Below are 7,194 nucleotides of genomic sequence, written 5' to 3'. Positions count from 1 at the left end.
GCATAAGCCTTGATGAACTTTCAGTAATATCCTGTATGCCCGAGCGTTGCACGCAGCTACTTCTTGGGGCCTACAAATTCACTATTACCATGATCTTGGCAGTGTCCAACACTAGCCCTTGCTTGCATACCACATGACCCAGCAAGATCCCAAAGGGGACACATAATAGACACTTCTTAAGATTCAGCGTGATCTGGTATCTACGGCACGTATCCAGCATCAGGCACAAACTTGCTACATGGCGCTTTACTAAACCGAACATCATCTAGTCATCAAAATACACCTCCAAGAACTTATGAATGAACTCCTTAAATGTCACTATAACTACGCGAGATAATATCGCAAACACATTCTTAAGTCCAAATGGCATTACGGTGTACTGGAAACAACCCCATTCCATTGCGAAGGTTGTTTTTCTCCTATCCTTTGGAGCGATCTTGATCTGATGGTAACCAAAAAATCCATCAGTGAACGAGTAGGCCTCCTTCCCTCCAACTTTGTCCAATACCTCATCAGTGAATGGTGTCGAAAAAGGATCATGGACGCAGGCATTGTTAAGCTTCCTCAGGTCTACGCAAATCCTTATTTCTCCCTTCTGTTTCTTCTCCTGAACCACCATCGAGCTCACCTAATCAGATTCTTCCATAGGTTCGATGATGCCTGCTTCTAGCATCTTATCCAACTCCAAGCGAACCTTTTCCTTGTATTTGGGATTAAGGCGATACAGCCTCTACTTAATAGGCTTCACGTCCAGTTTCAAAGTGATTTTCATCACACCCAAGTCGCCTATGATGCCCTTCAAGTCCAAAAAATTGGTAGGAAAAAGATCCTGGTACTCGCGGAGTAACTCAACAACTTTATCCACTATGGCATCATCCTAGTAATCCCCAATCTTCACAAATTTTGGCTCTGCTTCAGTACCAATGTTCACTTGCTTGGTTTTCAATGGCGCGATGATGTCCAGGTTTTCTATTTGCAGACCTTCGACCTCACGATGGCCTTCTGCCTTTGGAATATTAATATTTCTTGGATCTTCATCCTCCCATTCAGCGGTCACATTATAGAATTCCAATGCACGGCCCAGCTGAGTGCTCCAATCTAGTTGAACCCATTCCAAAGGGTCCTACGGTATTCCGAAGATAGATGCCTTAATCACCTGTAGAGCTTGATCAATGCTCTTGAATCCATCTTCAAAACTAAAGGTCATTAAGAATCCTTCCCTTAATATATCCCACTCTGCCATGTCATGGCGGAGCTCCGTCTCCAGATACTAATTCATGGGAATTGTAACTAAAGTATGACAGAATAAGTGCACCCACTCCGGCTATGGCTCCATTCCATAAGCTTTAGTCCACTTCGCTAGATGACTACCCAGATCATTTCTCCCACTGTATTTCTCAATCAGTCTAACTTTAGGACGACCAAATTGCAACGTCATCATCCTCTTGTAATCTCACCATTTATCAAAGTTGTTCTTGTGCGTACCCCACCATTGTGTGGGCGTACCGCACAGCTCCAAATCCAGTGCTTGGAATCGATGATCCTTAGGGACTTCTCATTCAAAGGCATCCAAAAACTTATCTATGTCAGTTAAAACATCGTAATAGGGTAAATTTCTTGCCTCCGATGACACACAACACAACAATTTAGTCATCATGTTGCAGCGCAACGTAGATACTTCATGCAGCCTATTCTACCAATGCTCTAATTCTTCATATGAATCCGTGGTACAGGAACTTTTCTGGTCCCATGCAATTCATCCATCAACTGTTGTATTAATCAATTCTTGATCTCGCACTGTTATTTTATAGATCTGATCCAAGTCATCATCACTTTCTTCATAGTCGTGGACTGGTTTACTATAGCGTAGTCCTTCTGCAACGTCCAACGATACTACAACCCGAAGCGATTTCCTCTCAAACGACATTGTCCTCTTTTTCAAGTTTATGACCCATTCATACGAATGGCCCAGTCAATTCCAAAGAGCACAGGGTATCGATTATTATCATCGACAATCTCTATTACTTCAAAATCAGTCAGCATGCTCGCACCTTCTATATCCACCGATACTCCATGTAGTCGTCCCATAGGGATGATCTTATGTTGCTTTTCCATCCTTAGCTGGATCAAAGACCATTGTAGCGCGAGTCTCCCCATTCTTTCCCATGTCTGTTTAGGAAAAACGTTCACATCAAACCTCAGATCCAGAATGACCTAGTCCATGTCATAATCCCCTATCCGTGCGGAGAGCCTCATCTCGTACCATGTTCTTGCCTTATGTTTGCCATTTTTTCTTACTACGTGGTGGCCATCAGGAGTGTTTTATTTGCCAGCGCATTTGTTTATTAACTCTTGCAGGCCTTTCACATCTTTTTTATCGCGCAACAGTTTCATGTAGGTCCCCAAGAATGTGGTAAGCACAGAGGGATCAACCTCGGTAGTCGTGATATTTTCTAGTAATCTGTTTTGGCTCCCTAAGGTAGATGCCACAACGAAGCTTTTATTGGCTTCCATAAACGTTTCCTTCATGCGCTCCAGATAAAAACGAATTTCCTTCTATGGGACCTTGCGGACCCATTCATTTTCTTCAGGTTGTTTTCCCTTATCATCCCCTATTGTAATCTCGCTTCTCAACACGATATTCACATTCAAATATTCCTTGTGGGGCTTATCTCTCATCATTTGTAAGTTTTGCGTATGTTGCTGAGGCTGCACCTTTTTCTCCTACAACTTAGCTACCAACATAGGGCATTCTTCTATAGTGTGGTTGAACTAGCTGCAGTATTGACAGGATGGGCATGTTTGGTTCTGACACTCCTGCGCGTAGTGCCCTAGTGTCCCATAGTTATATCAAATAACCTGATCGTGACCTCTACCAGATCCTCCTCCTCCTCGGCCTCATCCTCGTCCCTGATATCCTCCACGGGCTCCTCCAACGCCCTGATCCGAAGGCTGAGTTTCTGCTTGCATTCGGTAGGTAGGCATTCTTTCCATCATCAACTCGTAGTTGCAAAAATGGCGCTCATCATGGCCCACCAATTTGCAAAAATAGTAGAACAATTGTTGTGGTGTCTAAACAAACTTTTGCAGGAAATGAAAATTATTCGTTACATGTTTTCTAGCCACCTGGAAAATAGCACACCATAGTGCGTCCCTTGCACTTGGTCCTGATGGAGCTTCTGGCCTCAGGGGAATTTGTCCCCCTCCTATAATATAATTTGTGAAGACAGGCCAATGGTCTTTATCATGCCCCTGGCTCTTACATTTCAGGCACCAGACTTCCTCGTGCATCTCTAGTTTAGTCTCCTTCGCTTTCTTTAAGATTTTCAATTCCAAGCAGAGGTTCTGCAACTGTGAGTGAATTTTTTGGACTCCTAAAGTCGAATCCTAAATAGGTGTCACATGCAATCTCATCGCGATTTCCAGGGCTTCTGCCTGAGTTCCTATTTCTGTTGTGACAAAGCAATCCTCAGGTGGGGCAAAAGCGAGGGTATAGACCACTAGCGGTGCTTTCCATCCGTGAGCTGCATATTAGCTTCATGGATCACACACTTCAACCTTTGATCTAACTCCCAAGGAATTTCATCAACCCTCATTGTGATTTCCTTAAATCCAACCACTGACTGCGAGTGAGACTTAGGCTTACTAAACTATTTGTTTAAATCATCCTTAGTCTCTGCTAGCATTGCTACAAGATGATCAGCACAATACTTAATATACCATGTCAGCACGCGATCCTGCAGAGCAGTAACTAACTATGCCTTCTTTATGTTGTCATCAGTGATCTGTTGTGCGGTCCACACAACATTCGCAACAAACCAAAACTAATCTGTATCTTCGTTGCCTATACCCTTGAAAATTGGAAGCTTTATTGAATTTGACATGTTGAACAACGGTGGTGGTGGTGGAGGTGTGGGCGAAGGTTTATACTGTGGAGGTGGAGGTGGAGGTGGAGTGGATGGATGATGTATCTGTGGAAAACCCTATCTTATCAGCTGGACATCACTCCATGGTGAGGCATGTACCGTTCCCTCGTCATCGCTCAAAGGAGGTCCAATAAACTGGCTATATTCAGGACCTTCTTTCTCTCGATTTCTAAAGAGTTTTCCACTTCGTGTAGCTCCAAACATCAAGGAAATGGCATAACTCATTTTTCACACAAGAGAATCTTAATCTAGGTATTCAGAGATCTTAGATACTTACCTCACAGTTCCTTGAAGAAGTGTTGCTCTGCTTCGCTATAGCTGACTAAGGTATCAACCGCGAACTCTGTAACAAATCCTCCAATAATTTGGTCATGCCATTGGTCAACAGTGCACACGATCTTATCTTCAGAAGCCTCCAATTTTCGCACTAGCTCTGGAGTCCACACTATTGGACCGTCAAGCTTCCACCTTCCTTAGTCATCTACCAATTTAGCTATCCACTCATATAGTTCGATTGGGAAGGTGCAAAAGAAAATTTTGTGTATTTCCATATACAAATATCTGTCCAACCACTGCTCCTTTGATAGGCGCATATTCCTATTCTCCTGTGCCATGAATTCGTGAATTTTTTTATCTAACCACTTCTCAATTTCCTTGTTGGTTGGATTCCAGTGCTTTGACATCACACGTCTCCTTAAGAAGATCCCAATTCCGGAAATGGAACGATTTGTTGGCTTAGTGGGTCCTAACCCAGGTTCAAATTTAATTGAACCAAACAAAATCCTACACTACTGGCCCTTTTGACATCAACCCACGTAGCGCATGTTGAAGTCTTACCTGAAGCAGTATGGGGGGATGCTGGAACCAAGTTTCCTAATCCAGAGATCAGTGTGATGTCTTTTATTGCCCTAGATCTGCCTTCACACAGATCTATAAGCCCCTAGGGATCAGTACTACAACTTCCTTTAAGCAGTCTCTATACCTTCGCAAAGGTCTACGATAAGTATTTTCGGACCCTTAACAATTGAACCATCCATTTACGCACATCAAAAAATAACCCTAGATCAGAGCCCGTGCATATGTTATTAAGTATTTAACAAACATAACATAATGTATTATAATCTTCGTGAAAGTACTTAACATGTATTGCATACCATTATTAAGACTTATCCCTTAGAGTCGCACATTAATAGGCCAATGTTTCATGAAGACATTATTCAATCACAAGATATATCGCAAACATAAATAACATAAGTAAATAGATAAACACAGGAATTCTTCAACAGATTTCTTTATTGATCTTCAATATGGTATTACAGACTCAAGACTTCCCTGCGCACTCAGCTGCAGGGGTCCGCGCACTCAGTTGTGGACTCTACTCTAGGCCTCTATGCACTGAGTTGCATAACCTTTCCCTCCTCTATAGCTCTCTTCTCTGCGTTATCTTTTATTGACCTATTACCTCCATCCTCCTTCGATTATGCCTTATATTTCTAAGACACACCTATTTATACAATCTCATGGTCCGCAGACCATGGGTGGATCTCAAAACTGACTCAACTTTACATAGACAAGGGGCTAAAACCCCTTTTTTTCCTAATTACCTACACACTCTACATCCAAAAATCGTGGAGACTTTATATCTTTTACCAAAATTTACATCAAAACTTTGGTTTTTAACCCCAAAACTAACCCAGGGGACCCCATCCCAATAGTCACCTATATAGCTAAGGTTTGTGATGTAATTAATAGAGTGAGATAGAGAGAGCACCAGTTAGAGATTTTTGAGGTCTCAGTTAGATTTTTGTGTTAGATTTATGTAATATCATTCATGTTTTTAATGCAATGATTAGTTGTTCTTCTCATGTCCTTGTGTTATTATTGTATATTGATTATTTTTAAGTGATTGTAATTAATCTTCATGATGTTATTTATAATAATTTAAATGATTGTGACTTATGAACTAGTGAGGATTGCAACCACCATTAAATCTATGATGGATTCGGTACAGTTATTAAGACTTATCCCTTAGAGTCGCGCATCAATAGGTAAATATTTCATAAAGACATTATTTAATCACAACATATATCACAAACATAAATAATAGAAGTAAACATATAAACACAGGAATTCTTCAACAATCTTCTTTATTGATCTTCAATATGGTATTACAGACTCAAGATTGCCCTATGCACGCAACAATAGGGGTTCACGCACTCAGCTGTGGACTTTACTCCAGGCCTCTAAACACTGAGTTGCATAGCCTTTCCCTCTTCTATGGCTCTCTTCTTTGCATTATCTTCTATTGACCTATTACCTCCATCCTCCTCCAATTATGCCTTAGATTTCTAAGACATGCCTATTTATACAGTCCCATGGTTCGTGGACCATGGGTGGATCTCAAAACCAACTCAACTTTACATAGACAAGGGGCTAAAACCCCTTTTACTCCTAATTACCTACGTGCTCCACATCCACAAATCGTGGATACTTTACACCTTTTACCAAAATTTACATCAAAACTTGGGTTTTTAACCCCAAAACTGACCCAGGGGACCCCATCCTAACAGTCACCTATATAGCTAAGGTTTGTGATGTAATTAATAGAGTGAGATAGAGAGAGCACTAGTTAGATATTTTTGAGGTCTTGGTTAGAGTTTTGTGTTAGATTTATGTAATTTTGTTCATGTTTTTAATGCAATGATTAGTTTTTCTTCTCATGTCGTTGTGTTCTTATTGTATATTGATTATCTTTAAGTGCTTGCAATTAATCTTCATGATGTTATTTATAATAATTTAAATGAATGTGACTTATGAACTAGTGAGGATTGCAACTCCCATCAAATCTATGATACTTTGCACTTTAATTCCACGGAAATTATTATATGCACATTGAATGAGACCTCATTTCTCTTGGAATGTTGAATGTGTTGACACACTAGACTACGTCAAGCCATTTTTGGAAACCTTCAATAGAACCTTGTTTTATCAAGGGTCTGTTTTATATACTAATGTCCTAGATAGCTAGAATAATTATTAATGAAGTATTTTTAAAATTTGGTTGATCCAATATTGTGAATAACTAGGGTTCTAAGTTTTCATGGAAAGAAGTAAAGTTAATTTTAATAGATATGGCTAGAGAAAACTCGTAATCCAAGTTACATGAGGAATTCTTAAATCTCATGCAAAATCTTTTTAAAAAAAATCCAATTTGCTAAGATTAAATATAATAAGTTTTTCATAGTAGTGATCCTTACCATAGAGTACA

Source organism: Pinus tabuliformis, chromosome X (assembly GCF_031772625.1).
Source record: "Pinus tabuliformis cultivar Carrire ecotype Pingquan chromosome X, CPIR1, whole genome shotgun sequence".
NCBI classification, from domain to species: Eukaryota; Viridiplantae; Streptophyta; class Pinopsida; order Pinales; family Pinaceae; genus Pinus; species Pinus tabuliformis.
Note: the sequence above shows the minus strand (reverse complement) of the source record.